We start from the raw sequence: 10,356 nt of genomic DNA on the forward strand, positions 1-10,356 counted from the left end.
CACTTTGAATTGTGACTGGAAACTGATCGGCAACCAGTGCAGACTGCGGAGTGTTGGTGTAACATGGGCATATTTGGGAAAGCCCATGATTGCTCTCGCAGCTGCATTCTGCACGATCTGAAGTTTCCGAACACTTTTCAAAGGTAGCCCCATGTAGAGAGCGTTACAGTAGTTGAGCCTCGAGGTGATGAGGGCATGAGTGACTGTGAGCAGTGACTCCCGGTCCAAATAGGGTCGCAATTGGTGCACCAGGCGAACCTGGGCAAACGCCCCCCTCGCCACATCTGAAAGATGGTTCTCTAATGTGAGTTGTGGATCGAGTTGCCCAATCTTAGAATCCAATTCTTTCTAGGATCTCCAGGGTAAGTCACATTCAGAGAAAACCTCTTGAAGTCAACGAGAACTTGGATTAATCATGGTTTTCCTGTCTCGCTTATTTCAGTGGCTCTCTTTTAAGCATGACCAATGTTACACCACTTAGATTTCTTCTTCATAAAACCTGGATCCATCCAACCTTTGGTTTCTTGTTTTTGCTTTTGAAAAAATCTGCTTGTTCTTAAACCAGATAAATTCCAGATGTCAAACTATAAACTTAAGCCTAATTTTTTTGTTAAAAAAAAAAAGGCATGAAAGGTCAAATTGTTTACATAATACTTTAGTTCCCCTATATTAGTCATATTTCCAGCTAAGCTCTGTGTCAACATTTCATTTTGTGTGAAGAGATAGCTAAATCGTGTTGGTTATGAAAGCTAATATTTAAAATGTCTTCGGAGTGATTAAATGCTCTCCGTGCAACAATCTACAGCTTAAATGCCATAGGGATAATGATCAATTCCTCCTCAGAAGGTTTGAGGTCTTGTGTGTTTTTCAAGCGTGAGGAAGCATAGCATCCACAAAGTGATACCTTCATTAAAATCAGATGTAATTAATGCTTACAGACCTTGGAGGTTTGTAGAACAGGATAGGACAGGACAGAATAGAATACAGTGCAATGGTCCCTCTACTTAAGAACTTAATTCTTTCCGTGACCAGGATCTTAGAAACATAGAAACATAGAAGTCTGACGGCAGAAAAAGACCTCATGGTCCATCTAGTCTGCCCTTATACTATTTTCTGTATTTTATCTTAGGATGGATATATGTTTATCCCAGGCATGTTTAAATTCAGTTACTGTGGATTTATCTACCACATCTGCTGGAAGTTTGTTCCAAGGATCTACTACTCTTTCAGTAAAATAATATTTTCTCATGTTGCTTTTGATCTTTCCCCCAACTAACTTCAGATTGTGTCCCCTTGTTCTTGTGTTCACTTTCCTATTAAAAACACTTCCCTCCTGGACCTTATTTAACCCTTTAATATATTTAAATGTTTCGATCATGTCCCCCCTTTTCCTTCTGTCCTCCAGACTATACAGATTGAGTTCATGAAGTCTTTCCTGATACGTTTTATGCTTAAGACCTTCCACCATTCTTGTAGCCCGTCTTTGGACCCGTTCAATTTTGTCAATATATTTTTGTAGGTGAGGTCTTAGGTGTTGTGGTTAGCCCTGGTCGCTGGGATTCGTGCAACAGGTTCATGTCATATGAAAACCACCAAGCTCAGACAACTCCAAGGACCACACAGATTATTGTGGGAACACTATTTCTTAGATCTTTTTCAAAGTCATCATTCTTCACTGGCTAATTGAACTGAACTGTTTTCTGAGCAATACTTCCTCTCTGTTTTTCATTCACGCAGCCTTTCCTGCAATAAGTAACATAAAGCTGCCAATCGCCACTATAGCATGATGTCATGTAAGAAGTAGCTATACATACTGGTGACATTACATTAGTATCGTAAGCTGAAACATAGCTCATTAATTACTATAGTCTTATACTTAATTAAAATGTTCTGATAGCGTTTCCCACCCCATCTGCTCCTTCCTTCCTTCCTTCCACGACATATTCCAATTTTTCATTCTGTTTCAATACAATATTTTTTCAAGCGTGCTAGATCTTTTTAACATAATCCTCTTCTGTTCTTTATTTATCCTTTCTGCAAATTGTTCACTGCTTATTGCTAGCTTTTCCTGAATAATTATCCCGAACTGGGAGTAAATCCAACTAAATTACTCTCTGGGCCAATGTGCAGAACATTCTGGTGGACTGAATTTTGAACCAAAAATGTGATCAAAAGAGATAAGGCATGGCCCGATGAATGAGTATTCCAATAAATGTAGGTATTGATTATGAAGTAAACCCTTTTCAATGGGCTTTGATAACATTTGATAACGCTCTCTACATGGGGCTACCTTTGAAAAGTGTTCGGAAAATTCAGATCGTGCAGAATGCAGCTGCGAGAGCAATCATGGGTTTCCCTAAATATGCCCATGTCACACCAACACTCCGCAGTCTGCATTGGTTGCCGATCAGTTTCCGGTCACAATTCAAAGTGTTGGTTATGACCTATAAAGCCCTCTGGGACCGCCTTCTGCTGCACGAATCCCAGCGGCCAGTTAGGTCTCACAGAGTGGGTCCCATCAACTAAACAATGCCACTTGGTGGGACCCAGGGGAAGAGCCTTCTCTGTGGCGGCCCCGGCCCTCTGGAACCAACTCCCCCCAGAGATTAGAATTGCCCCCACCCTCCTTGCCTTTCGTAAGCTTCTTAAAACCCACCTCTGCCGCCAGGCATGGGGGAATTAAGACTTCTTCTCCCCCCAGGCCGTTACAACTGTATACATGGTATGTTTGTATGTATGTTTGGTTTTTATATATTAAGGGGTTTTAATTTGCTTTTAGTATTGGATTTTATTGTATATTGTTCATGATTGTTGTTAGCCGCCCCGAGTTTTCGGAGAGGGGCGGCATATAAATCCAATAAAACTTGGAACTTGGAACATTGGAATAAACATATTCCTGTATGATCTACTGCCTCGACTGATCAAATCACAAGAGAGAAATTTGAGCATTAGGTATATAAAAACAAATACAGTGATACCTCGTCTTACAAACCCCTCGTCATACAAACTTTTTGAGATACAAACCCAGGGTTTAAGGGGTTTTTTTGCCTCTTCTTCCAAACTATTTTCAGCTTACAAACCGAAGCCGCCGCCACTGGGACTTCTGTTGCCAGCAAAGCACCCGTTTTTGCCCTGCTGGAAATTTTGTTTTGCAAATTGATTGGGAGGGTATTAAATTGTTTGATAATGTTTTCTTTTTCTTTGTTCTTTCTTCCTTTTCTGAATACGAATCATGCCTTTAAGTTTATTTTTATGTATATATGAACATAGAGTTGCTTTGGAAGAGCAAGAAGAATGCCGATGTGAAAAAAACTGCACAATATGAAAAATTGTATATAAAATAAAATAAGCCAGGGAAGAGAGATTACGATATCTCTCTATTTTTTGTATGCACATAGAAACATAGAAGTCTGACGGCAGAAAAAGACCTCCTGGTCCATCTAGTCTGCCCTTATACTATTTTCTGTATTTCATCTTAGCATGGATATTTTGTTTATCCCAGGCATGTTTAAATTCAGTTACTGTGGATTTATCTACCACGTCTGCTGGAAGTTTGTTCCAAGGATCTACTACTCTTTCAGTAAAATAATATTTTCTCATGTTGCTTCTGATCTTTCCTCCAACTAACTTCAGATTGTGTCCCCTTGTTCTTGTGTTAACTTTCCTATTAAAAACACTTCCCTCCTGGACCTTATTTAACCCTTTGACATATTTAAATGTTTCGATCATGTCCTCCCTTTCCCTTCTGTCCTCCAGACTATACAGATGGAGTTCATGAAGTCTTTCCTGATACGTTTTATGCTTAAGACCTTCCACCATTCTTGTAGCCCGTCTTTGGACCCGTTCAATTTTGTCACTATCTTTTTGTAGGCGAGGCGTCCAGAACTGAACACAGTATTCCAAATGTGGTCTCACCGGCACTCTATATAGCGGGATCATAATCTCCCTCTTCCTGCTTGTTATACCTCTAGCTATGCAGCCAAGCACCCTACTTGCTTTCCCTACAATATCTCTCTATTTTTTGTATGCACTTCTGTTTGTTTTTAAGAATTTCCAATAAAAGCTTTTTAAAAAATATATATATATACAACACAGTTGTCCACCTTTGGCGGCACCTTAAATCCCTTGAAGATGCCATTATCCCTTCCAGCTTTCGTGGAAGTCGGCTGCGTCTTCAGATAATGGACTGAATTCCTGGAAGACACATTTTTATTGGGTCAGGCGGGTGGAGGGAGAGGAGAGAAAGGGAGGGGGCAATAAGAAGAGGCAGGGGTGTTCTGAGAGGCCGGAGACTCCGAGAAACAAAATGGTTTAGATTGGGGGGGGAGTCATAAATAACCGCAGAAAAAAATATCTGTCTTTATTAGTGTTTTGCAAGCCCCATCAGCGGGAGAATCTTACGGCCTTTCAAAGGCCAGACGTTCCCTTATCGCTTGAGTTTTTATTGCCCCGAGAAGTTTATATACTTATGTCACTGCTGTAATTCAGAGGAAGGATTTAAAAAAAAAAATAGAAGGAGAAGAAAGAGGAGGAGGAGAAGGAGGAGAAAGGGAAGGAGGAGGAGGGAGGGGAGAGGGAGAAAGAGAGAGAGAAGGAGAGGAGGAGGAGGAGAGAGAAGGAGAGAAGAAGAAGAAGAAGAAGAAGAAGAAGAAGAAGAAGAAGAAGAAGAAGAAGAAGAAGAAGAAGAAGAAGAAGAAGATCTGGGGTCCTCATTTTACTCACCTGGAAAGGCTGAGTCAACCTTGAGCCTTGTGAGACTTGAACTGGAGAGGAGGAGGAGGAGGAGAGACAAAGACAGAAAGAGAGAAAGAGAGAAGAAGAAGAAGAGGAGGAGGAGGAGGAAAAGAAAAAAAAGGAGGAGAAGGAGAAGAAGGAGAAAGAGAACAAATCACAAAAACAAAAACAAAATCACAAAAAAAACCCAAGTCACGTAACCAATTACCCTACTCCTCCAGACTTCAAATACTACATCTAGAAAATTTACAACTACATCGTCCCCGAACTGATTTAACTGTTGTTCATAAAATCATACATCATAATGTACTCCCTGTCAGTGACTACTTCACCTTTAACAACAACAACACAAGAACACGTAATAGATACAAACTGAATGTAAATCGCTCCAAACTTGACTGCAGAAAATACGATTTCAGCAATAGAGTGGTCACCGCCTGGAACTCATGACCTGACTCTGTTGTTGCCTCCCCCAACCCCAAAGTCTTCAACCTTACATTATCTACAATTGACCTCTCCCCTTTTCTAAGAGGTCTGTAAGGGGCGTGCATAAGTGCACTTATGTGCCTAATGTCCCTGTCCTACCGTCTTATTATCCTTTCTATTACGACATTCTACTTATGTTATGTTATGTTAAATATGTACTATAATACTATACTTGTTTGAAAAATAAATAAATAAATAAAATAATAAATAAAATGAAGAAGGGGAAGAGGAAGAGGCAGAAGAAGAAGAGGAGGAGGAAAAGAAGAAGAAGAGGAGGAGGAGGAGGAGAGGAGGAGGATTCACTTAACAAAGGTGACAAGCAAAGTCATACGATGGAGCAACACCCCGCTTAACAAATGTTGCACTTAACAGGAGAAATTTATGGGGCTCAATTGCGGATCGTAAGCCCAGAAACGCCTCTATTTGCACCGTCAAACGACACCTGAACTTGCCATGTGTCAATTGTCCCACACTAAAGGAAAGACGGAAGGAGACGAACGAGGGAATTAAAATGTTCTGCACCTAAGAGCTCTCAACAGTTTTTACATGTTGCTTTTGAAAAGCCGACTGAAGCCTTGCCAGGGCGTTGAAACGAAATGGGGGCGAGGAAGCCAATTTTTGCATTGAATCCATATGGTAAACAGCTGCTCTTTCCTTGGAACCGGTTTCTAAAATTTCCTTTAAAAACCAAAAAAACTGAGAAGGAACAAGGAGATGGGGGAGAAAAAAAGGACCATATTATCAGAAAGTTCATCGGGACGAAAAAGAAACGTTCGTGACCCAATGAAACTTTGGTCTGGCTGCAGAGGGCAGAAATGAAGAGCAGGTGTCAGTCAATCGAACTCTTCTATATCCTCCAATAAAATAAATGCAGTAAAATGGGCCCTGTGCCAAAAGCAGGGATCAATTTAAACATACAGGATGTCTGCAAAGATGGTGTATTTTGGGAGACAGATGTCACTGTTGTCAGGCAGATTGGTTTCAGAGCCATGGTCCATATTCTAAGAGAAGACACATGTCATGATAGCTGCTGTTCGTAGCTGTTTTTCCATTGACATTTAGAACAGTGTCAGCTCATGGGTTTTTTTTTTTTAAATTGTAGCTAAAGGCTTAAAACGACTTTCCGGTGCTGTTGCTTTTACCTTAACTTCCAATATTAGTGTTAAATCTCTGCATTTCCCACCCCAGCTCCTATATGTGACAGATAGATTTATATCCCAGTGAGGGTATGGCTAGCTGATGAGGCCAGAACAAGGCCGAAATAGTGCTATCCTAGTCCCCCTTAATTTTAAAAATTCAGCAAAATCATGTGATACCTATATACAATTTTACTGACAAAGAAATAAAGGGAGACTAGTATAGATCTATTTCAGGCTACTTAGCTCTCATCAGCTAGCCATACCCTTATCAGGATTTGAACTTGGGTTGCTTGCCTTGACGAAAGGAAGCAGTATGCTCCCTCCTATATTTGGGTATACCAGAAAAAAACACTATCTATCTATCTGTCTATCTGTCTATCTGTCTGTCTGTCTGTCTGTCTATCTATTTATCATCCATCCATCCATCCAGCCAGCCATCCATCCACCTATCCATCTTTCTATCTATCTTTCCATCTTTCCTTCCTTCCTTCTTTCCTTCCTTCCTTCCTTCCATCCATCCATCTATCTTTCTTTCTATCTATCCATCTTTCCTTCCTTCTTTCCTTCCTTCCTTCCTTCCATCCATCCATCCATCCATCCATCTATCTTTCTTTCTATCTATCTATCCATCCTTCTATCCATCTATCCATCTATCTATCCATCTATCATCCATAATCTATCTATCTATCTATCTATCTATCTATCTATCTATCTATCTATCTATCTATCTATCTATCTATCTATCTATCTATCTATCTATCATATTTTTCAAAGTATAAGACACACCTTTTTCCTTCCTAAAAGAGGCTGAAAATTTGGATGCATCTTATACTCTGAATGTAGCTTTTTTTCCCCAGCCCTAACCAGGTGCTAACAATCTTCCCAGCTCTTACCTTGCAGGCTCTTTCATTGTTACTCTCTGCGAAGAATGTTTTGCAAGCCCTAAGTCTTTGCAGGTTTTTTTTTCATTGCTCTAACTTGCATCATATGTTTCTTTCCAGCCCTAGCAAGATGCTAATGATCTTCCCAGCTTTTACCTCCTTGCAAGCTCTTTCATTGTTACTCTCTCCAAATAAGATTTTTTCAGCTCTGACCAGGAGATAAAATGGTGACCAGACTAAGGACACTAGCCAGAGGAATGTCTTGTAAGCAGATTCTTTTCCCTATTTTCCTCCCCAAAAACTAAGGTGCATCTTATACTCCAAAAATACAGTATCTATCTATCTATCTATCTATCTATCTATCTATCTATCTATCTATCTATCTATCTATCATCTATGTATCTATGTATCTATGTATCTATCTATCTATCTATCTATCTTTCTTTCTATCTATCTATCTATCTATCTATCTATCTATCATCTATCTATCTATCTATCTATCTTTCTATCTATCTATCTATCTATCTATCTATCTATCTATCTTTCTTTCTATCTATCTATCTATCTATCTATCTATCTATCTATCTATCTATCTATCTATCTATCTATCCAATCTCTCTGGTCTTAAGTCAAGGACTACCTCTACATGTGAAGAGCGTAGGAATTCATGACAATCTTCTGCCGGGGTTCATTTTGTCATTTCTCCACTCCTTGCAAATCTCCATAACCGTCTTTGATAGGAAACCTCCAGTAAGTTTCATGCATTAGCCATTTCCTTTTCACCCCCATTTTTTCTTTCCTTGTGGTAAATCTTTTGGTTTCGTTTGCACAACTTGCTTCAACACACCCGCAGACACCCACAGACCGAAACACACAAGCAGCGGGCACATGACAGTCTCCAACCGATGCCAGCTATTAACCATTGTTTGCCTGACTCTGTCTTCCTTTGGTTTAAGAAGGGGATTTAAGAACATAAGAATATAAGAAGAGCCCTGCTGAATCAGGCCAAAGCCCATCGAGTCCAGCATTCTGTGTCACCCAGTGGCCCAGCAATTGTCCATGGGGATCTTGAGCAGAGAGAGAAGGCAAGACCCTCCCTTTCCCTTGACCCCCAACAAATGGTACTCAAGGGAACCCTGCCTGCCTCAACCAACATAGAGGCGGCACATGGACATCCATTTCAATAACCACCTATGATACACTTGGCATCCATGAATCTGTCTAATCCTGCCTTGAAGCTCTCCAGGCTGACAGCTGTCACGACCTCTTCTGGAAGTGAATTCCATAAATCAACAACCCTCTGGGTGAAGAAATATTTCCCTTGATTTGTCCTCACTTTCTTACCTATGAGCTTTAGGGAGGGACCCCTTGTCCTAGTATTGTGTGATAGAGGAAATAATTTTTCTCTATCCACTTTTTCTATCCCATGCAGGATTTTATACACTTCGATCAAGTCACCCCTTTTAGGGCTGAAGAGACCAAGGCGTTGCGACCTGGATTCATAGTTTGTTGTGAATCCATTTATTTTTTATTAAGGACAGAGTTCGGAGGCCGTGATTCAAACTTTATCCATCTTACAATTGGAGCATCAGGCAGGCAGGTTAGATGAATTACACGGTGGGCAGTTTGCCCCCCGAGTGTGCAACAAAAAAAACACCACATCTGGAATTTAACAAATGTATGTTGTGGCCCTTGGAATACTGCATGCAGTTTTGGTTGCCATGATGTTAAAAACAAATTGTTGAGACTCTGGAAGGAGTGCAGAGAAGAGCAACAAAGATGATTAGGGGACTGAAAGCTAAAACATAGGAAGAACAGGTTTATTTATTTGTTTATTTATTTTGTCCAATACACAATGAGGGTTTTAGTGGGTATATATCTATATATACATAATAAAATACATGATGAAGGTTATAGAGGAGATACTCATAGTAAAATACCTCTAAGAAAGAATAGAAAAGATATAGTAATAGAACAAATCAATGAAAGAATAGAAGAAGAGATATAGGAATAGAGGAAAGGTATAGGAGATATAGGAGAGCAATAGGACAGGGGACGGAAGGCACTCTAGTGCACTTGTACTTGCCCCATACTGACCGCTTAGTAATCTGGATAGGTCAACTGTAGATAATCTAAGGGTAAAGTGTTGGGGGTTTGGGGATGACACTATGGAGTCCGGTAAAGAGTTCCACGCTTCGACAACTCGGTTACTGAAGTCATATATTTTACAGTCAAGTTTGGAGCGGTTAATATTAAGTTTAAATCTGTTGTGTGCTCTTGTGTTGTTGTGGTTGAAGCTGATGTAGTCGCCGACAGGCAGGACATTGCAGCATATGATCTTGTGGGCAATTTGACCACTTGTTGTCTGTTTGACAGGAATGCTGTAATCCAGCTATGGAGGGATCCTGAGATGCCATGGGGTTTGAGTTTTAGGAGCAGTTTGAAAGAGTTGGCTATGTCTAATTTAATGAAAAGAAGGACCAAGGGAGAAAAGCATAGGAAAAGTCTTGAATTGGAAACTGGATAGATCTGGTCTATTGTCTACAGTGGTTCTCAACTTTCTAATGCCGCGACCTCTTAGAAACATAGAAACATAGAAGACTGACGGCAGAAAAAGACCCCATGGTCCATCTAGTCTGCCCTTTTACTATTTCCTGTATTTTATCTTACAATGGATATATGTTTATCCCAGGCATGTTTAAATTCGGTTACTGTGGATTTACCAACCACGTCTGCTGGAAGTTTGTTCCAAGGATCTACTACTCTTTCAGTAATACAGTTGGTGGCCCCCAACCATAAGTCTAGCCCCAATTCTCCCAACAGAGCTTTAAGCTGATTGGCAGGAAGGTCAGAGGAACACCCCCACTGTAAATGCCTGATTGGTCGGATTGTAAAACTGTGTTCCAAAGCACAAGAACAGAAGTTTTAGTTCCTAACACCATTGTCTTTTCCCAGGGTCTTAGGCGACCCCTGAGAAATGGTTGTTCGACCCCCAATGGGGTCCCAACTCCCAGGTTGAGAACCACTGGACTAGGGGGTGACTTTCCAACATTTGAGGGGCTTCCATAAAGAAGAGAAGGCCCAACTATTCTCCAAAAAGCACCAGAAGAACTTAG

Source organism: Erythrolamprus reginae, chromosome 6, assembly GCF_031021105.1.
Source record: "Erythrolamprus reginae isolate rEryReg1 chromosome 6, rEryReg1.hap1, whole genome shotgun sequence".
In the NCBI taxonomy this organism is placed as follows: Eukaryota; Metazoa; Chordata; class Lepidosauria; order Squamata; family Dipsadidae; genus Erythrolamprus; species Erythrolamprus reginae.